General features: G+C 37.3%; 1 protein-coding gene across 1 annotated transcript in view; it reads left to right on the top strand.

The window, feature by feature from the left end:
* Window positions 1-3,405: 3,405 nt before the first annotated feature.
* Window positions 3,406-24,912, top strand: part of SYBU (syntabulin) — a 112,634-nt gene continuing 91,127 nt past the window's right edge. The window contains exon 1 of the mRNA XM_059395059.1: window positions 3,406-3,424. The gene's annotated coding sequence lies outside the window, so the exon portion shown is untranslated. The remainder of the gene's footprint in view (window positions 3,425-24,912) is intronic.

Below are 24,912 nucleotides of genomic sequence, written 5' to 3'. Positions count from 1 at the left end.
ATTTCCATTTAGCTTTTTCTTTACTGACATATTCAATAATGTATACATACATAATCATAGTTCTCGAAACACTTTTGTTTTCATTATTTCCTTTGATACCTAAACTGTTGGAGCCTTACATTTATTATTTCTGTTTTTTTAAATTTTTTTTTATAAATAACTATAAACTCAGAGGGGGTATATGAATTAACCAAATTCACCATCCATCTTATTTCACTTAACCGATCTGTATTGGTTAATACTTTACATGTTTTTATAGTCATGGTGTATATGTAGGAGTTATAATAAATGATCTTTCTCCAAATTTTTTTCAATAAATATTAATCATCATATAATTCAAGAGAGTGTAACATAGTTTCCAAGTCTTCCAACAGTTTGGATTAGACTCCAGCCCTGCCCTTTCTATAAGAAAAGAGAAAGCTTCTAGCATGTTTTAGTTGAGTGGAGAAGCCAGGACCAGCTCGACTCCCTGTCCTCCTGCAGTAGCATCTAACACTCTTCCTGTTCGACTTATTCCTTTGAGGAAAGGCATTGCCTCCAGAAAGCCCCTGCAGTTAAACAGAAATACAGAATAATCAGAAATACTTGGGTTCAAATCCCCACTCTATCATTTACCACCTCTGTCACTGTCAACAAGTCATGGGCCTCCTTTTCTGCATCTGTAAAGCGTACTAACCGCTTCTTAAGAAAAGTGTAAAATCAAATTAAATGATGTAAGTTGGTGCCAGGTATACAGTACACACTCAGAAAATGAGAACTCCTCCTCATCTCGGTTACTTGGAGAAATAACCTATCAATCTAACCACACTTTCACAAATAAACCTTAAGGAAATGGAAAGAGGAAAACCAAGATAGGCCTAGAATACAGTATTGGGTAAATGTTACGAACAACTAAATTAATTATAGACAGGTACTAGCTATACATATTTTGATAAAAACAGTGAAAAACTAGACTTCAAATAGTCTTAGCACAAGAAAATTACACTTTAGCCCCAGGGGGGTAAAAAAAAAAAAAAAAAAAGGCTTACATTTTTCTTTCAATATTTTAAGTGAATTTATTTTCCTATAACTTGGGAGTTTCTTATAGGACTATATAGGACTTATAGGACCATATCCACCCCCGCTTCTCCACCTTCCCTCTCCTTTCCCCACCCTCGGGCCTTCCATTTTACCTCATGTGCATATACACACACACACTCCCTATGATCTGAAGGCTTCAGAATAAAAATCTAATAACATTTCCTTCCAAATAAGTGGGAATCCCTGTTTTAAAATCTCATGCAAGGGCCTGAGACCGGTTATCTTTAACCCGAAAGTCCTGTTTTTCTGTGGCAATTTCCAGGCACTTCCCTTTTTAGCTTCAAAACAATCTTAGAAAGAACTAAGAGGGATTCAATGGGAAGAACGCAGGAATGTCTGATGCAGAGGACCTGGAAGCCTGGATTGTGAGGAGAAGGAAGAGGAAAAAAACAAATTTCTAGGACCCTGTCCCAAAAGACCATAAACCAAGAAAGTGAAGAAAATGCTAGTACAGACAAAAATTTTGAGGAGAAGCCACAGGGACAAATTTATCTCTGTTGAAGGTCAAAGGAGGCTTACATCACTGCTAGGACCTTGAATGAGGCAAATAGGGTGGAATCACAAGGTACAAACTACCATCTAGTAAAGTCAAGATTGGGTAAAAGAAAAATTTGTTGCGTTGAGGTTCCATTATGCTATGAATCTTTATTTTTCAAGCAAGAGGGTCTTTCCAAGACTTAGAAAATATAAGAGAGAAGAAATCTTCAAGTCTGAGCCTTATGATCAGACAGAAATAGAAGATAAACCAAAGGAAAATGAGCTGAAACAACAGAATAAAAAATGTTTCATGCATTTCACATTAGCCAAGTAACGTGAGACTGCGTTTCAACTGTACAGAGTTCTCTCACACATATTTAGAAGTCTGTTATACTTTACACTGACTGTATGTGCTAACCTCTAGGGACTATGGTGAGGAGGGGAGCCTGGGAAAGGAGAAAGCAGTCAGGGTAAGGACCACTGGCATGCTACTCTCCAGAAGCACTCTTCTGCGAAGAAGCTCCCTTTAGGGGTAAAAATGAAGACTGATCTAAGAGTAAGCAAATAACATATCCAGAAACTCACCAAGAAGGGCCCTTAGCCAAACTGTGGTGGTGCCCTTTGACCTTCACCTATGGTAAGGGCAAAATGATAAATCGGTTTCAACTTGAGACTTCAGTAAAGCTGCATGTTCTGGATGGAGCTCCATGGGGCTCTGGCAATTCTGAGCAAAGTATCTTCCCGCCAATTTCTTCAAACTACCTTCCCAGAAAAGCAGGTCGAGGGGCTGATGAATTAGTTTTGCATTTGTACTAATAAATCAGAACGGTTTTCTTCCGGGTCTTAAGGCTTCCTTCAGCCTCTCAGTACAAATTGTATGTATATTGCGCTTGTTATTAAAGATGTCTGGAGTGTTTTTTTGTTTGTTTATTTGTTTTGTTTTGTTTGTTTTTAACCCAGTCGCTATTACCTCTTGAGAGTTAGAAAATGAATAGCCACGTTTATTCCCAGAAGCAGGAAATTCAAGAGACACCTTGTTTAGGAGAGGCGTCCAAGGTCACTGGCGAAGTCGGAAAGAGCCGCGGCTTCAGGAACGTCTCCGTCCCCAGCTTTGAGCAGTGTCTCCTTAGCCTTCCCCAGACGACAGGCTGTGGTCGCGAGAGGAATTCTCCCGGGCGAGACTGTCCTAAAGGGGAGCTCGGGTCCACGCTGCGGCGTTCAGTGGTTTGCGTCTCCACCCGGGGCCAGGACCCTGTTCACTGCGCTGGGCGAGGAGCGCGAGGCGGAGGCCGGCCCCAGGCTCGCCGCTGCTCCCGGATCCCGGCGGGCGCGAGAAGGGGGTTGTGCCCCGGACCCTCCGGCCCGCAGCCCTTCCCTTCAACCCGCGGGCCCCCGGAGCCTCCGAAGGGCGCCGCCCGCCGCCCCGAGTGGCTCGGGAAAGAGCGGCGACACCATCCGCTCGCCTCGGGAGACCCGCACAGAGCCCGCGCGTCGCGAACCCCGGAGGCAGGCCCCCAGCGCGCGGCCCTCACGGCGCCCACGTCGCGGCGCCCCACCTCCCGGCGCCGACCCTTTCGGTCCCCGCCCTTCCCCTCACGACGTCCGCGGCTCCTGCGGCGGCCGAACCGGCCGCTGAGGCCCAGGCACCGCGGGTCCCGAGAGCGCGGGCGGCCCAGGCACCACGTGTCCCGCCCGGGCTAGCGCGGGCGGAGCGGGCCGGGCCCGGCTCCCTGAGCCTGAGCGCGCGCCGGCGGCTCCACCGGGTCGCTTGCGCACCCGACCCCGGGCCAGCCGGGCCCCGGCCTCCCGCGCGCGCGTGGACGCCTCCTCCTGGACGGCGCGATGGGCCCCTTCTGGGAGAGAGAAGGTAAGACCGGGCGTCGGCGCGGGTTCCAGTGTCACTGATCGTGAGCGACTAGTCCTCTTGGGTCCGAGGAGAGCGGAGAAGGATACTCCAGACCAGCGTGGGTGAGGTGGGGTTATCTGGGCGCTCGGGGACCCACAGAAGGAGATCGTGGAAAATGGGGACTCTTAGCAGAGGGATGGAGGTGACAGTGTCCAAGTTTCATTGGTCATTGAGGTGGTTGAGCTAGACCCCTCGTCACAGCAGGCAAGGTTGACCAGGCCATAGGATTTGGATCTCCTCTTTACTAGTCGTACTAGAGTGGAGCTTAGAAGCGGTGCCTTTCAATAAGGAAGATTCAGTGAAGAATTAGTCTTATCCAAAAAGAAAGTCTCGGTAGATCTCTCAAAAGACACGGATGGCCCAAAGTCCCCAGAGGACACTTTTCAAGTTTCTGCTCCCTTGGGGATTTTTCATGCAGATTATTCGAGGTGAGGAGGGAGGACGAATTTTCTTCAGTATGTTGTTGAAGGACTCCGCTGCTGCGCTCAACATGTCCTCATGCAGGAAGACATCAACAGGTTCAAATTAAATGAGTAAATTGTAGAGAAAGAGATCCGTAAGCTTAACATGGTGCATAGGAAGAGATTCCTAAAGCTTTAAATGGAAGGAGTCACTTGGGGAAAACGGCTTTCCAGTTTTTTTTATCCTGTTCTGAAATGTGAAGCAAGGAGTGATCTCTGAGAAAGCAGGAAACTTCACTGCTAGGTTCCTTGCAGGTCCTCTGGCCCTGACCCCAGACCCTAGGCAGCAGAAGCAATGACCTGCTTGTGTCTCAAACTCCCTTCTCAGAAAAGGGCCAAATGTGAACCCCAAGGTTCAGAATCTTCAACTTGAAGTTTCTGCTGCAGCACTGCCTACTCAGATGCATTGCCAGGCACATTTTAGGGATGTTTGCTTCCTCTTCCCTAAAGGATGTTCTTGGGAGCAAAGAGAGTCAAGTAATCCCAATGCCAGGTTTTCTCCACCTGTACATTTGGAAGAATGGTAGCCCGTCCCCTTGAGAGATGGGTCCAAGTCAGATCATGTTTTTATTTGCTTCAGATTTTAGAGGAGCAGTATCTTTTCATAATGCAGCTTTTGGTTAGTTGTTTGGTAGTGACACTATTTTAGTGCAGAATACATTTAAATATATTCAATCTTTGTTGATCTCCACATATTTAAATCATGATTTCTTAACTTTGTTGGCATTTAATAATCTTTAAAATAATACCATGATTGAGAACAGTAATCACAAGTGTTCTTAAATGCTGGTCCTCTAAAAAAAATCAGAGTCCAAATCTTCATTTTTGTAGATGAGCTACTGAGTCTATAGAGAGTAAGTGAGTTGTCTAAGGACATAAACTAACCAGTAGCAAACTTAGAATCAGCCACCTCCTAACACCCAGTCCTGTGGTTTCCCTATATTTTACTAAAAATATGTAAGAGATAATCATAAATAAGTAATTTTACAGACTAGTGATTGACAGGTCTTAGAGATGGGGTGAAGAGGTCTGTGATTACAAAGAGGTGTATGAAGGAGATCCTTGGGATAATGGAATAGCTGTGTATCTTGATATGAATAGTGTAGTTATATGAATCTGCAAATGTGATAAAATATCAGCTGTGTACACACATTGGACTAACATCAGCCTCCTAGATTTCATTTTATACTGTGGTTATGTAAAATACAGTCACTGGGGGAAACTGGGTGAAGGATATATGGACTTCTATACTGTCTAAGCAACTTCCTGTGAATCTGCAATTATCTCAAAATAAAAAGTCTTTTTAAAAAACAATTTTGTAAGTACTTCAAAACTCAATCTTGACTATTTTGCTGATTCTGAGTTGTACACAAAATACCCTTTTTTTCTGTATGTGCTATTTTATGTATGTGATACAAACTAATGCTTGCATATTTGCTCATTTGATATTTTTTAAAGATTTAGTTTATTCATTTGACAGAGAGAGAGAGAGAGAGAGAGAGAGATCACAAGTAGGCAGAGCAGCAGGAAGTGGGGTGGGGCGGGGAGCAGGCTCCCCACTAAGCAGAGAGCCCAATGTGGAGCTTGATCCCAGGACCCTGAGATCATGACCTGAGCCGAAGGCAGAGGCTTAACCCACTGAGCCACTCAGGCGCCCCCGTTCATTTGATATTTAAAAAAAAAACATGTACACTCCTAATGTATATCTGCTCATGCTAGGATATCCGTATATCCTGGAAATGCTAAATAGCATCTTAGCAAGAGATGCAATTTAACATAATTTATTTAAAATTTCAGAAAATAGGCAGAAAGTGTCTCCTTTAAGAAGTTATTGTGCTAAAATAACAGGTGTTTTTCCTTCTTTTTTTCCTAGAAAAAAAGAAATACTGTGGTCTTGGCTCTACAGTTGGTCTTTCCTTTTCTTAGCAGAATGTTTTCCGTGCTTCAGGCGATTAAATGGTTAGATATCACCAAGTGGAAGTGGTGGGAAAACATAGGCTTCCTTTTGAAAGAAACTGATAGTCATAATGATTTTTTTTCTTTATGAGAATTCAGGAATGTAAATTAATTAAAATATCTGAAAAGTTTTTTTGTGGATTTTTAAGAGCTACCTTATCAGTTCCAAGATGAGGTTTTCTTTATGGGGTTGGCCGCCAATGGCAGAAGCCCTAGAACACATTCCAAAGGAAGTGGAAAACTAAAGCTTTGGTGGTCTTGTAGCCCCAGATCCTTGTAGATCATGCAAAAGGAAGGGAAGATTCTTGTTTACACACTTCTGACCAAAGAAATATTATTCTCTGGGGTGCCTGGGTGGCTCACTTGGTTGAGTGACCGATTCTTGATTTCAGCTCAGGTCATGATCTCTGGTCGTGAGATCGAACCCTGCATAGGTCTCAGAGGGGAGTCTGCTTGAGATTCTCTCTCTGCCTTCCCTTTGCCCCTCCCCCCTTGCAAGCTTGCTCATGCTCTCTCTCTCAAATAAATAAATAAATCATAAAAAAAAAGAAAGAAAGAAATACCATTCTCCATGGGAGGAGGATCTATTTCAGAACCTCAGTTATTCTAGTACACTTCAAAATTTCTACCATTTCTAAATACAAATTGTACTACTATTAACTTAATTTACCAAAATTTATATTGAGACACTTTTTTTTTTAACTTAGCCTTCATCTAGGGAATAATATCCATGAAATACCAGGTTTTATGTGTTAGTTATATTTCTTCCAGTATGTACAATTAAATGTATACATTTAAAAGAGACCTATCCATAAACCACTTAAAGTGTACTACCAGTGGTACACTCAGGACACAGGCACACTATACAATAGCAAAACTTTACGAGGCCCCCCAGGGAGTGGTGAGGGAAGCAAGCCTAGCTCCACAGAGCAGCTCATGAGCAATGGTATGATGGAGAGAGAACTAGGTTGCTTCTACATCCTAGGAGCCATTTCAAAAATGTCCTATTATCCCTTCTAGAAAAAAAAATTTTTTTTCATTAAACTTTTTAAATTATATACTATTCCTAAAAGTACTCTCATTCTTTATTGCAGTGAAACATCTCAGCAAGTATATTTAGCTCTGTAGAAACTAGAAGCAATATTTGCTTTTACTTTCTACAATTTATAGTAATGACTGTGCAAGTTGTCTCTCGGGCTTAATCACCAAGTAATATGAATATGGGCTTTTTCAGTCTCTCTTCTCAGAGTAGGTTAATTTCATTTACTTGAACTATAAGGCATTTGGTTTGGTATAGAACCCATTGAAAAACATCATGGATAAGAAAATATTTACATTCTTCAAGTGAATTTTAAAAACTATATGACAAAAGAAGGGTAGATAGTATGGAAGGACCAAACCAGCATTCCTAAAAATGTTTTCAAGGAACTTTAACTCCTTGGGCTTCTACTGATTCCAAAATGAACTTTTACAACCATCAAACTTAAGTGAGAATATCCACTCATCACAGAAGAAGACAGGAGTACTTGACTGGCTGAGTAGGGGGAACAGGTAGCTCTTGATTTCCGGGTTGTGGTTGAAGCCCCATGTTGAATGTAGAGATTACTTAAAACTAAAATCTTAAAAAAAAAAAAAAAAAAGAAAGAAAGAAAGAAAGAAAGAAAAGCAGAACATTTACTGTAACAACATGTGGCTTACAAAGGCATTCTTCAGGGCTATGATTCTTTTTTATTTAAATAATCTTCTTGCAAATATTAAAAGGATTGGTTGCCTTGTTTTTAACTTTGTTTCTCAAGAAATACTAGCATGCCTCATGGACAGTTGGAAAATATCTTCCTAGACCTTACCTACCACAAAATCCATATTTGAACGTTCAGTCTTTGACTATGACTGAATTGATAAAAGGAGAAATTAACTAAGTCACAATCTAAATCCACCAATTATTTCTGACCCTTTGTTTCAAGAAAAGCTAAGTTATTTACACAGTCAGATCAGATTATTTTCAATACATGGTAATTAAAGAAAAAAAAATCTTTTCTTGGGGTGTCTGGCTGGTTCAGTAGGTAGAGCACATGACTCTTGATCTCAGGGATGTAGGTTCAAGCCCCATGTTGGGTGTAGAGATTACTTAAAAATAAAATCTTTAAAAATATTTTTTCTTTATCCTATTATCAATATAAATAGAAAAGCAAGAAGTTAGATTGGGACAGAATCATGTATAGGTCTATCACTAAGCCACCTCATTTTAGAATTACAGTCTGCCACAGCATGAAGAGAAAACGAAGATAAGATGTTTTTCTTAAGGAGGATGATACTGTTGTAGGAACAGTCACTGCCAGGTGACAGATGATTTCATCCTCTTCATTCTTCATCCTCTAAATTATTTAAGACTTTGAAAACCAATCAAAGATAATGTAGGATGTTTGGGCTGCTGAGTCAGCAAAGTATTCAACATGTTGGTGCATGAGGAATACAACTATGTATAGATACATATTGTTGACTCTGTATTCCATCTGGTTTATCATTTTGCTTCAGCAAAGTGGCAATTGTGTAATGAATAGTTTAGAAAGAAAATGTAAGTGAATGAATAAATACATTAGGTTAAAAACACCTATTTGTCACAGTGTAATGTGCTGTTCACCCTAAAGTAATTTCGTGTTCTATGCTGAGTGCATAGGAAAATTCCAATATAAAGTTAGCCCACCAAGAGCACATTTATAGAGTGCTTATATAATTTAATGTCCATACTGGGGCAAATAGAGAATGTAAACTCCATAAAACAGAGATTTTTTTTTTTCCTGTTGTATTCCCAGGGCCTAGAGCAATGTTTGGCAATAATAGGTTTTTAATAAATATTTTCAAACAAATAAGTGAGTAAAAGAATATATGTATATATCACATAAGCATATTAAAATTTATGAAAAAATATTAGCATTAAATTCAAAATTCAGCCATAGCTTATTTTGTGAATTGCTAAATTGTGGTTAAGGTGAATTCTTCTAGTATAAGGGCAGTCCATTTCATCATTGGGAAGATCTAATTATCCTTATATTGAGATCAAATTTGAACTCAACTAACTGGAATGTCTTTATTGTCACCCAACCAGAAATTATTAATTATGATATCATGTGAAGCCTTGCCAAATTCCTCACTGACGTCCATATGTTTTGCCACGTGTCCCAAGTTGGCAGCCTATGGGCCAGATTCAGTCTGCAGGTATTTTTTGTTTGTCTTAAAAGCCAGGGGTGTATTTACTAGTAAAAGTTTGCAGTTTGAATTTTTTTTTAATCAAGAGGATTTGCAAAGAAATCCCATATTTCTGATTTCCCTAGAAAATAAATAATAAAGTTAGAGCTGAGTAGTGGTAGCTGAGCACAATCTCTTTTCTTCACAGCGCCCATTACCATTCTACCTGATAGCACACTGGGTCATTTAGCTTGTTTATGTTAATTACTTAAACTAAGAAAGCCTCTAAATTTGTGACTTCTGTCCTAACTATTTCTCAGGTTTACTAGTCTTAATCCCATCAGAAAAAAAAAAAAAAAAGAAGAAGAAGAAGAAGAAGAAGAGGAAGAAGAAGAAACTAGGTTTGCCCCAGCTTCGAGCCCAAGTTGATTTCTAAGTAATGCATTTGCTATCCGAAGAGCTCGCAGACCATCTTTTTATTAATTTGTGCCAGAATGTTGCCTGATGTCTCACTTAGTCTCACCAATGTTTTAGAGACTCTTTCATTTTTGAAACTCAGAATTATATGCTTTTTTTCTAGATTTGTACCCTTTGGGCATCTCCAAGATTCTTGAAAGACATTAACAGTATTATCATAATCCTATTTGTAAAAGTGAGATTATAAAGCCTGGGACATAATTTGTCTGTCAAATGAATTAAATATCTTCAGAGAAACTAGTAACATCACTTGTCCTGAGATTTACTCTCTTTTGCCAAGTTTTATTCTATCCTTTTTAGTTTGGAGATCATTTTGCATGATAGAGAAGTAAAAGAGTAGCTACAAAGTTCACATCTTCTCTTAATCACCCATTAATAATAAATGAACTGCAACAAGTAGTGATTTTATGCTTTTTTTTCCTCCAAACATAATTGCAATGAATATTGTTTTCATTCTTAATATTTTTGAAGGTCAGATTTCAAAATTAAATTTTGGTCTTTCTGTTACTATGAACCATAGTTTTGCTGCATCAAAGGTTCCTGGGATCAGAACTGTGCGTTTTTCATTTTTTTGCATTAATAATACTACTTATTATTATAATATTTAACTCAGATTTTAAATTGATCACTCTTTTGTGTGATACATGGTGATAATGTGAAGGAGAGATTACAAAATAAATATTTTAAAAATATTTAAAAATACATATAAAAATGCCCTAAAAAGCCCTCTAAGTTGAATTTGTAAGATGAATACAGAAGGGAAAGAAAGTGAAGAGTTATCTATTTGTCTAAAACTATGGAATAAAATATTAACTTAATCTCAGAAGTGCACATATTTTCTTCTTCCCTGGAGAAAACTGTAAACCTTTGGTGACCCAACCAAAGACAGTTACCTGAGTTTAAAACCATAAAAATCCATTTAAGTTCAACTTACTAATAGTGAGCATTACTTTCCCAAGGGTATAGCTGACATCTTTTGTAGTACAAATGAAGAATGAGGTAGAAGGTAATATTAATGTGTCCTCTCCTTTCTTCCTTGGTTTAACCTGTGCCCAGGGAAACTCAATTCATAATTTCTTCAATTTCACACCATTAATACGCATTAAGTTAACTCTAAAAGGTAAAGTATAATAGTGTGAATGAGTTGGAGCCATTAAACCTAATGACACTTAAATGCATTCATCATAGTGATGCATGTCTTTAGAAGGGCCATTATGTTTTTCCGTAAGATAGAAGGGGTTTGAAAGTATAAACTTTATATTATCTAGCTTAACATTATTTTGTATTCATTTGATTCTTAAAATATTTTAAAATGGAAGATGGCTACTATAAAGTTATTTCATATATTTTAACCTAAGGGCAACGTTTCCTGTGGGTCCCAAGAATAAGGCAGAGAACTTTGGGTCCTTTGTCCATGGTGCTGAAACCAGCTTTTCCCTCAGTGGCCCCACTATGGGGTCAGATAGAGCCAGGCAAAAGGATTGATGTTTGTCCCAATTCATGACTTATAAGAATTCAAACAAGGGTTAGAAATTAGTGTATTTTTCAGCTTTATAATCAGCATAATAAGAAAAATTGTACCATAGGTTTGCGTATTTGAATAATGTGCAACAGTGAGGCTGAAATAGCAAACATTTATTTTTAACTCATTTGAAGTACAGCTTGGGAATTTTCACAATTTTGCTCCTACACACTGTTATTTATTAAGATATACCAACATCAGTAATATTTAACAGTTATCAATTTCTATTTGTTTTCTTAACACTTTTCATTTTAGCTTTTCTTAGGCCCATAATAATGCTTTCTCTTTGATTTGCTTCATATTCCTCCAGTACAATGAAAAACAGCATTAAAAATTATTTGAAATTAAACTTCTTACTTTAAATATACCATGTTAACACATGAATAAGTTATTTTGTTAGGTTTATTTCCTCTTCATGGCTTTAACTTTCTCATAGCATTTTTTATCCCATTATGCAATGCCTTGATCTATATTTCACTGCCCTGAGGATTTTTTTTTTCTTTTTATACTACCTGCTTTTATCTGCCAAAGAAAATTTTGCACACCAAGGAGAAGAAAGAGGTTAAAAAAAAAATCGAAGGCACATCTTTTCCTACCTTAGTGGATATTTACAAAAAGTGAAAAATTTCTTTTCTCAATGCCCCCAGTATATCTTCAAGGAGATGAAGTACTATTTATGTTACCACAGATTTCCAACTGTTCAGATTTGCTAGTACACAAGAGAGGTTCCATCTCTGGGACTTATTTTTTTTTTCCTTCTCAAGATATTTAAACTGGAATCTTTGTCAGACGGCATTGGTGTTCCCTGAACAAGCAGGAATATAAAATACAGCTTTAGCGTTAGCATTCTACTTAGAGCAAAGGGAGGTGACCAGAAGCACCACCTGCCAATCTCTGGTTTACCTTTAGGGGTAGCCACAGCCATTTTAACTCTGAGATTCATTTAAACAAGTCTCTAACCATTGGCTTCATACCTGAAGCCTATATTTGCCTGAGCCAGTGGTTTTTTTGTTTGTTTGTTTTGTTTTTTTAAGTACTTCCCCTTCTCAATAGGTAAGTTTGCTTCTGATGATGAGAGAGGACTCTTTATTTTGTGAAGGGGTTATATTTTTATCAGGGATTTGTTGTAAAAATTAAGGAAGATGTGGTTAACTAAACCGCATTTTATAAAATGTTACTGATTTTTTTTTTTTCCAGAAAAGCCTAGTTTTGGAGGTGGAAGGCATCTGGAGGAAATTTGAGTTTCCAGATGAGCATTTAAACAGCAAAGACTTTATATTGCTTGATTTATAATTACTGCAAAAAAAATACAAATCAATTTGTCATTTTGGTAGAGGGAAGCACTCCTTTTATCAAACCATATAAAGCCATACTTCTGTGTTATAAACTGTAAGTATCTCTGATCTGGTTGACAAGGAGAGAAGTGCTAACTACAGTGGCATTTGGCCATTCCCACACTTGCCAACTAGATAGCTGTTGAGTGAGTAATTGAGTTTCAGTGAGTTTCTATCCAGAGTTTATTCCAGACTCGATAATTTTATACTGCAGACTTTGCTTTAGAACATAACTGAAAAATAATGCTCTTGTTCTAGAAGTGTTTTAATTAAATTAATTTGAGTGGGATTTGTTAGTTGCTTAGAGATTGTTCAAATCGAATGCTTCTAGTAGCCTATGAGAGTTTAGGCCTGCTCTCCTGGGTGGGAACTGTCACAGATTAGGACTGAAATGTCCCATCAGCCATTAAGTAGAAGTGCTGTATTATTTGTTGCTAAACTATCTAGTATGTAGATTTTCAAAATAACGGCCATGACTTTAATAGTCTAGTTTACAACTTGATGGAGACTCTTTCAGGTGAGTCTAAATGTAGCTGCTTTCTTAGGGGGTCCAGTCCATGTTGGATGCCAGTTAAGCCCCCACCTCAACAAAGCAGAAAAGGGTTGCTGCCTGCTGCTCTATGGCAGCTTTCTCTCCATTAAGGTGTATACTGTTTTTGCAGAAGTTCCGAAAGCTATCCCAAAGTGATGGTGGTTATTGTTACTATCTGAGGGATCTCATTGCTAACTAATAACAGAGAGCTGTCCTTAATCCCCCACACTCACCTCGTGTCCCCAAACTCATCTTATTTGAGGTCACATGAAGGAAAGAGCAAAGCAATTGTGAAAGAACAGTGCCCTTGTTGTGGATGGAAACTAAGAGCAAGGTTTTCTAACCTCAGCTTCACATTACAATCACATGATGGGTCCTGGGCATCAATATTTTTTTAGTTTCCCAAGTAATTCTTAGATTTAGTCAAGGTTGAGAACCACTGCCTAAGGAAGAACCATTTCCCTGCATAATTGTTAAAAGGCCTTTGCCACTGCTCTCTTCTCTACTTCAGACAACAATATCAGATAGGAGAGTGGTTTATTTACTTGTAGGAAAAGTAGGGAGGTATCAAGGTTAATCCAGCAATCTTGAGTTGTAGGGAATGATGAAATGAAATTCATAAGGGTGCAAACATATTTTGCTTTAGGGGTGCCTGGGTGACTGAGTTAGCTAAGTGTCTGCCTTCAGTCAGGTCATGGTCTTAGGGTCCTGAGATTAAGCCCTGTGGCAGGCTCCCTCTCCCTCTGTCCCTCCCCCACCCACTTATGCTTTTTGTCTCTCCCTTTTGCTCTCACTCTATCTCAAACAAATAAATAAAATTTTAAAAATACATATTTAGCATTAAGATGTAAAGCCAGATGTTTTATCTAAATGCTGATGTATATGGAGTCATGTATGGAAAAGTAAAATGTAAAAGGGTGTTCCATTTTACTTTTCTATATCTCAACATATTTATAACTAAATATAAAAAGTAGTGTGTTTGAGTTATTCAGCAGTGCTTATCACACTTCTCGTGTCCCTGAGACATGTCTCATCCTGAAGTTTGGGCAACACTCAAAACAGTTTCCTCAACTAGAAAAAGTGGCTAGATTACTACTTTACTTAGAGGATTACTGGCACAATGCATGTCCAGATGTCTAGCATGATGTCTGATGCACAGTGGAGGCTGGACCTAAGTTAGTTTTCCCCTTCCTTCTTCAGCCAATTAATTTTAACATTAAAACAGTCCATGTTAACCTTCAGGCAATGGGTATGAACAAGCTATTATGTCCCATTATATTATGTTTATTCCTCTTTTGTTTTTTTAAATGGATTAATTCAGAGCTTTGCCTGGAATATGATGTGTATGTCTTTGTAATTCATTTCAAAATATTTAAGGAATTCAAAGTAACTAAGAAATCATGCATAATATGCAAGGTTTATTAATTTGCTTAAATGTTAAGAGAAATGACTAAAAAAATCCTTATTTTTAAATACTGCAGAAATCATTTAAAATTGAGTTGTCTCATATTGTTAATGGTAAACTTGTCAGGGATTAATTTCTATATATTATTTTTACTTTTTTTTTTTAAGGAATTTATTTATTCACTTGACAGACAGAGATCACAAGTAGGCAGAGAGGCAAGCAAAGGGGGGGGGGACAGGCTCCCCGCTGAGCAGAGAGCCGGATGTGAGGCTCCATCCCAGGACCCTGAGACCATGATCTGAACTGAAGGCAGAGGCTTAACCCACTGCGCCACCCAGGTGCCCCATATATATTATTTTTAAAGCGTCTTCAATTCTTTTAGTTTTGTGAATGTTGTCATTTATTGACAATTCTTTCAGAAGCTTCCAACTCAAATCTGAACGCATACTAATGCATACCACTTGCCTCTTTCTAACCAAATACATATTTTTGCTTTTTTCTTTATCTCCCTTAACAGGGAGAGAGAGAGAATGAGAGAGAGAAAAAGAGAGAGACTTTTCTACAATGTATGCTCTAGGATCTTAGCCAGTTTACATGTTGATAACTGACTCCTGCCAAAGCAATCCACTGTATGCCAAAATGACACATTCTTAATTATACAAAAAATCCCATTCCCTGTTGGGTGCCATGTCCAACCTCAATTTATTAAGAAAATATTTAAGTCATTTTTAATCTGACAACCTTTGGACATCAAGCTATAAATCTCAATACACAAATTACTTATGCTTTATCTATTTCAGTTGAATTCTTGCTAATTTATAGTTTGTGTGTGAAGACCCTGATGCTGGGCCATGAACTTGGAGTTAGACAATTCCTGCTGATACTAAGACCCACATTCTGCGTTGCTCAACCACAGTTTATTAAATGTACAGCAACCTTAAAATTACTTGTGTTTGTTGTGTTCTTTCTAATAACGATAATCAACTACATGATAATTTATTAATGTCAGCAAATGTTTTTCTGAGAAAGTAACTTAGAATCTATATCAAGTATATGCAGAATTGAGGTGTAGTAAAAAATGAATAAAATTCACTAATGAAACAATGAATAAAATTCATTCTTATTTATTTGTTTTCTTTTTTATATTTCATTTATTGCTGAGATTAGGTAGATCGTTCAGAGAAAATATAATCTAATACTAAGGAAAAAGATATTCATACCTATGCTTACATTACATAGTATATTTTAGCACCCTCTTTATTCGTTCATTTTGACTTTATAAATGAGTTTTTCAAAAGGTTTACACTAATAACTCCTTTTTAAATCAAGGGGAGGAGGAACATTCTATACTCACTTTTATAATAAAATATTTATAAAGTACCCACAGCATCTTCAATGCATATTAATTAACTCTTAGGCCTAATCAAGAAGAATGAGTCCAATTTATATAAGGAAAATAAATAAGTGACATGAGTCCTTCCAAAATAAATGAGATTGTTTTGTTTTCATATTTCAGAAAATAATATTTCTGAAACACGTGGAACAAAACCAGTTTAAAACTTTTCAAATGTTGGTATTACTCTAAGTATTTTAGGGCAAAGTGCTCTTGGCCTAATTGATGTGGCCAAAAATTAAATTCCAGTGGAACTGGAACGCACTAGAGTATTACTTTAAGAAATTTCTAGGAAGGCCATCTGCTTCTTCTTGAGCTTCCTCCCAGCCTCCACTGAAAGACACCCTTGAGGTTTAGGCTGAGTGTACTTCTCAGAGGACACATCAGAGAGAATTCTCCATGTGTGTATATTCCTTCTATCTCTAATGCTATGAATAATGAATAAGAAGCTTATGAAATATGCAATCACATAACCTTCCTCTCTTTAAAAAAAAAAAAAAATACTATGCCGTACCCATAATGAGAAAACCCAAGAAACCTGAGATAAAATTTGTCATGAACTTATATGACTTCACCATAAAGAATGGTTTTCTGCATATAAATTTGAATCCTCTCTATCAAAAAGAATTATTATGGGGGAAAAAACCAACATTACATATTTGAAGTCAGGAATTTCACACCTAATTACTATACTGTGAATCGAAAAAAGCAAGTAGCTCCATCTAGAAGATTTATAATTTGAGAGGTGTTCTCTCAGTCGGTCCTTTAAAAAGAACCTGTAGATGCTTTTATCCCTTAGAATACAAAGAGGAGCAATTCTGTATTGAGATTCCCTTTGATATCTACATAAACTAAACCAATCTCTCTCTTTCTCTGTGTCTCTCCCCACATCTCTCTCCCTGTCTTTCCTTTCATTAGAGAAAAATAGAATCAAAGAAAATTACGTTATATCCAGAATGATATTATATATGAGAAAGGGAGGGAAGGAAAGCAGAAGGGAGAAGAAAAGAAAGGAAGGAATCAGGGTTGTTTGGTAAAAACTGATATCCTGACAGAGATACGGCAAAAGTTTTTTAATTTAAAATATTATTTGAAGGTATATTTAGGAGCACCTGGGTGGCTCAGTCAGTTAAGCACTGGACTCTTGATTTTGGATTAGGTCATGATCTCAGGTCCTGGATTCCAGTCCCAAGTCAGGGCCCCCACTCAGAAGGGGGAGCCTGCTTGTTGCCCTCTTCCTCTGCACCCTCACTCTCTTTCTCAAGTAAATCTTAAAAAAAAAGATATATTTAAACACTGATGATAGAAGTGAACTACCATTTATATACTCATTCAGTAGTACTCACAAGATAAAATGATAATTGCACAATAGGCTCTTTTAAAACAGTATTATAGGAAAAACATCGTAAGGATCAAGAGGCATTTAGAAATTAAATGAGCCAGGGTACATGAAAATGATTAAGATATATAAGATTAAGATATATAAGATAATATGTTTAAAGTTGTATTTTTCTGGGATTTTCTTTTTGTAAATACAAAAAGTCTGAATTTTAAAATTTCCTTAAAAATGTTACCTTTTTCATGTTCAGTTTTGATGTTTTTATTGGTATACTGTCTCTCTCTCTCTCTCTCTATATATATATATATATGTATAGATATGTAATAGACAATAACAGAATCTAATTTCTATATCATGGAATTTAATGTATTTATTAGAGTTCTGTTCAAAATCCTATTATCACTAATCTTTCCTTCATTTGGCTTAAGCCAATTAATTCTCTACATTTATACTGAAAATAAAGGTACCTGTGATGAATAGTCCATCATTAATAAGGGCTTGAACAGCGCAAGCATGCATGAATTTCCAATGTTTTACTTACGTAACTAGGATCCAGGCTCCAGTCAGTAGTACTTACAAAAAGAGAGTTGTAATCAAGGCATAAGCACTGATTTAAGCTAACAAATGCATGTCCTTCACATGGAAACTTGAAAATCAATGGATGTGCTCTTCTCTGTTATAAATAACATAGCTTCCGACTGCCTTGCATTTTCTTGGACAGACTGGGGAAGAGGATTGGGATGAGGAAAGAATAACCCCAGAGGAACTTTGCATTAATAGAATCTCTCAATCTCTAACTTGCACTCCAGAAATTAAAACATAGTGTTTGAATAAAACCACACATGGTATTAAATCAGAAATGACAACAAGAGGTTTTCCACTTGAAATTCAACACACTGATATGTTTTATATAATAATACTCTGTAAATGTAATTGATTGAATCAGATTTTATAGGCATTTATGCCAGGGCCAATAATTATCTTCCGTTTCAGAGATCGCTTACTTCACAGAGTAGTTAAATAAGTCGGGGAAATAAGCCTACATTTCTCCTACCTGGTAAAAATTTTGCTGTTTTCAGTGTCTCTCCTTTCATAGGCACTCAAATATTTGACATGTGATGAATCTCAGTCCATTTGTACTTAAAGTCTAATGTAATTGAATTGAATACACATATTTATAATTTCCTCACAAAATACACATAAGCAAAATGAAGGGGAATTTCAAGTTATAAATTACTGAGCTTGAGCTATCAGCATAATCTTTTTCACTGTGACTCTTTTGAAGGACTCTCCTATTTGAAAATAAAACCACATTTATCATTCAGGGTTGCCCTGACTCAGTCATCTTGAGAACCCCTAAAATGTATTCAACTTTGCCATCAATGGTCTGAAAAAGAGGATGCTATTTCGCTGCTTAAAATGATACCTTGAAGAATATGTTTTTTGGCTTCACTTTTCTTGTCAAAAATTATGGAGTAATAGCCCTTAAAATCACCTCTTACCCCCTATTCTCCTCACACATGTCCGTGCATACAAAAGGGACACGATCACACTGTCTGCTGGGTTGAAGTTGGAAAGAAAGCACGCAGGGTGAATAACAGCAACAACAATAATAATAAAATTCAAATTATCTTTGAAAATTCTTTAAATTGTTCGTCAGTTCATTATTCATCCGATTTCCTTCTAGCATCACTTTTTGTTAGTTCAATACCAGGGGGCTTTGTTGGCTTATAATTAGAACCCTTGTACATGTATTCGTATCTCTAAACCATTAGAAACACACGTGGCTCAGTGAGATGTGAGAAGGAGAAAAATAACAGATTCACATCTCCCATTTTTTTAAAAAAAAAAGTTCTTTTACAGTTTGATACCATTTTTATAAAGCCCCAAAATAAGCAATATTAAACAACATATTGCTTATATTTTTAGGCCTAAGTTGACTCCCAAGCCCAAGCTGGAAAATGCTTCACTATTAAAAATCTCTCTCTCTCTCAACTTGAATAGTTGACTTTGATTTATGTAAATGAGAATATGACAAGACTTGACTGTTTTGCCAAAAAGTCCATTAGCCTTCTGGAATTACAAGGCTCATGGTGTCCGGCCAGCTCTCATTAAGAGTTGCCCAGGAAGCAGCAACACACACACACAATGAACTTGAGCCTTGGCATTAAAAAGAGACGAATTTGAATTTCTACCAGGTACATTAGTTTGAACAAGTTACTTCAACACTTAGAACTTCGGTTTCCTTAATTATCAGATGTAGGTCATAATACCCACCTCAAGCCACTGGTAAGGGTTAAATGAGAGAATTTTCATTAAGCCTACTACAGTGTCTACCAATAAATGGTACCTATTGATATTATCAGTGATTAGGATGGTTCTTTAAGGTTGGGGGTTTTTTTGTTTGTTTTTAACTATTACTTTTTTTTTTTTTAAACAAACCACCAGAGGGTAGTAGAGAACAAATAGTTTGTATACATTGTTCAGGTGCTGTCTCTATGAAATTGCCATGTTCTTGTCCTCATAATACATCTGCCTGCCTGTTCTGTCATTTCAAAGGTCAACACTATGTAAATGATGATACATAGAATTATTAGCAAACTAGGTATACATTTTCTCTCACATAACCATAATTTCTAAAATGTTTGCTTGATCAAATTTTACATAGGATGAGGAATAGGCTGTAGTACATAAGATGCTTCATTCCTGAACTATTTTAAAGGAGATAGAGAAATATACTTCTTGCTTTGAAGTGTTTTATTCATAGTTGGTATTTTATATAGCTGGAAAGGTTTTGGGTACTAATTAAAACATGAATTACTGCATCTTCTTTGTGGTATTACTGAAGAATACCAAATTAATGGTAGCAAAGTTTTAGTGCTTTTCTTGTTTATTTAAGGAGTACAGGTCATTATAAAAACAATTTCAATATATACTCTTGACATATATCTAAGGGGTTTTAAGCTGCTACGTTTTTTCACTGTTGCATATAACAATTGATTGTATATGAAAGTCAGCATATCATCATGATATATGATATGTTGATATACCCATATGATATCATGATGAGATGCCAATTCCTGGTAAGAATGAGGTTGGGCATTTAAATTTAAATTAGAAGGCAGGCTAAAATCAGATCATTGAGATTAAGAAGGTAGGACACGAGAGAACAATATATGAAACTAATGTATTTTCCAAAGTTGCAAGTTCTCAGGAAAAGCAGATATAGATAATAATATATTAATGGGTTTGTCCTGACGCTAGAGCTCTAGTATAATTTTAAGTCTATATTTTTCAGACTTTGAAGAGCGCAGTGGTTCTCCATCAAGGAGAGTTTTGTCCCCCAGGGGACATTTGGCAGTGTCTGGAGAAATTTCTGATTTGTCAGGACCAGGGTGAGGGCAGGTGTGGGGGTTGTGCTGCTGGCATCTGGTGAGTGGCGGCTAGAGATGCATGACGCAGGGCACAGGACAGCCCCCCACAACAAAGAATTACCCAGCCCAATATGTTAATAGTGCTGATGCTCAGAAACCCTGGAGTAAAGCCATGAACTTTCAAAGACTATGCTGTGTTGTTGGCTATTTTCCATTTCTATTCCGTGTCCACATTGGTCGTTTAGAGAAGAGCTCTGGGCCCCGAAGCACAGCAGTTGCCTTGGAGCTCATCTTCCCTTTTTAAAGCAGCAGATTTTCTAGAGCTTCCATTTAAAGAATGTGCCATATTCACTCAGTGTCTGATGGGGATTAAATGTGCTTTTGGAAACTTCGCAAGAAATGTACAAGCTCTCAGTAGAGAGAATTTGTAGAAAACAAAAACAGAAGAGCAGGTTTCTAGTTTTTCTTCCCCCAAATGGCCTCAGTGGTTTCAAAAATGGAAAGTGTGATTAACACTGCTTTGTATTTTAAGTCGAAGCATTTGGAAGCATGGGTATAATGCCTTCAGGACATGAAATCTTCAGTTACATGATCACTTATTTAGAAATGTGATGAAGTGTGAAGAAATTGTACCAGCAGGAGGAATCATTTAAAATTCTAAAAACCTGAAAAACGGTTTCATAGAACATGTATATGGTTACAAATCTGCTGGCATGTGTAGTAGAGACTTTGCGTTTAACTGTCACAAATCCACTAACTTTTCCTGACTTATTAATAGTTCAGAGAGCCAAAAGAGAACAAGAAGGTAATTTATTTACATTAATTAGCTGATTTGGAGAGGACATTGAGCTTTTCACTTTCAATCTATAATGACACCTAAACTGCCTATATCAAATCCAGCTAAAAAATAAAACATAAATTTCAAAAACCAAGAAAGCAAATGTGTCATACTAATTTAAAGAGTTTAAAACTTGACAGTCATGGTCAATGGTATTAGAAAACTATCCAAATTAACTGTTTAATCCAATTTATCCAAATAGGTAGATCTGTTCTATGCAATATTATAGTGTTGGATATGTGGCCAAAACCAGAAAAATTCCAATAATTTTTATGTTGATTGCATGTTGATATGAGTATTTTGGATATGTTGGGTTGAATAAAATGTATTGTTAAGTTAACCAATTTCTTTTTATTTCCTTAATGTTGCGTGTAGAAAATTTAAAAGTATGTGTATAGCTCATTTTTTTATTGGACAGCACTGGCCTAGACCCTTCAGGTTTTAATTAAATAGTTACTTTCATGATCAAGCAAGCATTTTAGAAATTATGGTTATGTGAGAGAAAATGTATACCTAGTTTGCTAATCATTCTATGTATCATCATTTACATAGTGTTGACCTCCCATTTCCTCATTTCTACCCTGCAGCAACCTTCTGCTTTTCCCAAAGAGGTTCTTCCACACAACCCTTGAATACCTTCTCTTCTCTCCTCTGTTTTTCCTCTCACAATGTGCCCATTGTCTGGGGTGCCTCCCCTCCTCAATTTACCTTAGTCTTCACCTCAGTCTTCAAGATCTAACTGAAAATATTACATTTTAGTAATTTTTTTTTACAACTGTGAGTGGTCTCATTCCTAAATTTCTTCAACACTTACTCTGTAGTGGCCTTTCCTGAAGTGTGTTACTTCTTACACTGGGACTGCCAGAGTAGTGTTTTCTGAGGAGAAACGTTACCATGGTCACATGGGTTAGGGAAATAGTGAATTAAATAGTCAAATTATTCTCTTTCCTGCAGGATTTCTTCGGGACCCTTATAGTTTAATCTGGACTAAGAACTTTAAAGAGACACTTGATATATAGCATTTTTCAGTCCTTTTTTCTCTCTCTTTTTTTAAGGTTTATTTATTATGAGAGAGAGAGAGAACAGGGGAAGGGGCAGGAGGAAAGGATCTCGAGCAGACTCCCTTCTGAGCGTGGAGCCCTGTACTGCTCAGCGGGATTTTACAACCCGAGATCATGACCAAGAATCAGACGCTTAACAGACTGACCCTCCTGGTCCATTTTGACAATGAAGTGGTTTTTTTCCTCCATGCATTTCACAGAACTGAGTTTCTATAAACACATCTTGAGAAATAATGCATATACCATTGATCAGCACATACCCTTCTGTACTTTTTTTCTCTTGATTTCAGCCATTATATAAACTCTATACCTTTACCTGAGTTCTCAAATTTTTATTTATTGTTTCCTAACATACATTGTATATGATTTTCCAAAGTCAGAAATCATTTTGGTCAACACTATGCAAAATGTTGCATTACCTGTTGATTTAGTTTAATACATTAAATGGAAATGTATTCCTGTTTGTGATGTGTTAGTCCTGTTTGTGGTGAGAGCAATATTACGTGGACATTACAGTAAAGCCAAATGCTATAGTTCTTACTTTCAAATTTAAGCTCTAATTAGTGGGAGGAGTATAGGACAATCTGCAACCTACTCAATAGGGAAAACCATCAGCAGCACTAAACAGAGCCACTAAGTACCTCGGCTCTTTCTTTGAGGACAAAAGGGGTAAGTTACTGGAAAATATAAACTGGAGGTCAAGTAGAAGATGTGAAAATGAGAGTGAAAGAGAGACCTTTAAAAGTGTGCTAGGAAGAAGGAAAGACAAAGTTTAATAATAAAGTATCACCAGAATTATTTTAATTACATGGCAGTGAAAAAAAAAAAAACTATCAAATATTCATTTGGCCATATATTAACTCTAATTTATTTTTTCAAAAATATGCACAGTGACCAAACTCAAAAGGGTAATTGATTTATTACTATTACATGTACATGCAAATGAAAATGACAATATTTAAGCCAGTCATAAGGGTTAAACGTGATAGATGATACCTAGGAAATGTCATGTTAGGTTTGACCCGGAGACAGTCCTACTCATTTCATCCTTTATTATTCTATCACAGTCAGTCTTTTCTCTGCCTTATTCCCTTGTTTTTATTCATATATTTTTCTAGACATGACTCCCCCCAAAAAATATATGTGAAGGGGACAGAGAAGAGATTGTCTTAGGTCTTTCTATATTTCTGGTGCCTGGTGCAATTCACTTAATATTTGCAGAGTCCCTGACATTGGCATTAAACGTTGTGTTGAAGAAGAGGATCGCTGTTTTCTTGATTTCCACCTCAAAAGTCAAGAGCATATGTGAAGATCCAAGTTTCCCTTAATAACACATGAGAAATATTTTCCATGACTTTTTCTATATTGTAAAATATTTTAAAAGATTTTATTTATTTATTTGACAGACAGAGATCACATGTAGGCAGAAAGAGAGAGAGGAGGAAGCAGGCTCCCCGCTGAGCAGAGAGCCTGATGCGGGGCTCGATGCCAGGACCCTGGGATCATGACCCGAACCGAAGGCAGAGGCTTCAACCCACTGAGCCACCCAAGCACCCCTATATTGTAAAATATTTTAATCAACTGATCAACAAGTGTGTATTTATAATCTGTTTACTGTGTTTGGGGCCAGATGCTTTGGGAAGGTAAAAAGTAAATTACCTGCTTTCTTTGAATTGAGGGTTGAGAAAAAAAAGGAGAAACAGATAGTAGGAAACAAATGGAGAGTGAAAGTGAAGTTCTAGGGGACATACACTTCAGTTCAGAAAAGGGAAACTGAAAGTAGGCCTTGAAACCGAGGAACTCGGTCTGCAAAGTGAAGGCAACTTTGAAGGCTGTTAAAGCCAGAAGCGTGTTTTACATTATGTTCTGGTAGACATCAGAGAGCCCATGAGGAGTTTTGAGGAGACAGTCCACAAGAGGGGTTCTCTTGACTCACACAGCCCAGTCTGGGAAACAGATTAGAGCAGGGAGAGATAGCAGAAGGAAGACCACGTCAGAGACCGTTGGGTTTAGCCAAAGTTGGAAGGGCGCATGTCTCTTTAGGTTAGGGGCCATGGAATAAGGCCAGAAGTAGCTTTGAGAGAACAGGTAGGACTCAGTGACTGACTGAAACAGAAAATTAAAACATGTGGGTGAGATGGTCAAAATGACCCCAAAGTTTTAAGCACAGATTAAAAAAAAAATAGTTAATGTTTTTGAGAATTTGCTCTGTGCCAGTGTTTTGTGTCCTTTGCATGGATTTTCCTGAGTTGCATGATACATCTATTGATGTAAGTACTAATATTTCCCCTGTTTTATTAGGGAGGGAACAAATTCATAGAGGAAATAGAACTTGAACAGAAATTTTAATCCAGGCAGCCTAGATTCAAATCCCATACTCTTCACATCTGTACTAGTCTCAGTTTCATGTTCAAAGAAGAGACGGTGACATAGATAAGTTTGGGATGAGGAGTTAATTTGAAGAGAGTAAGAAATAATGACTTATATTTGAAATAAAGTTTGGATTTAGGACAGTATTTGCAAGTACATGCGTCCAGGTAAGATTTGGAAATGAAAGCCCTCAGCTTTCAG

The sequence above is a fragment of the Mustela nigripes genome, chromosome 3 (genome assembly GCF_022355385.1).
Source record: "Mustela nigripes isolate SB6536 chromosome 3, MUSNIG.SB6536, whole genome shotgun sequence".
NCBI classification, from domain to species: Eukaryota; Metazoa; Chordata; class Mammalia; order Carnivora; family Mustelidae; genus Mustela; species Mustela nigripes.
This window is presented reverse-complemented; position numbering and strand designations above follow the sequence as displayed.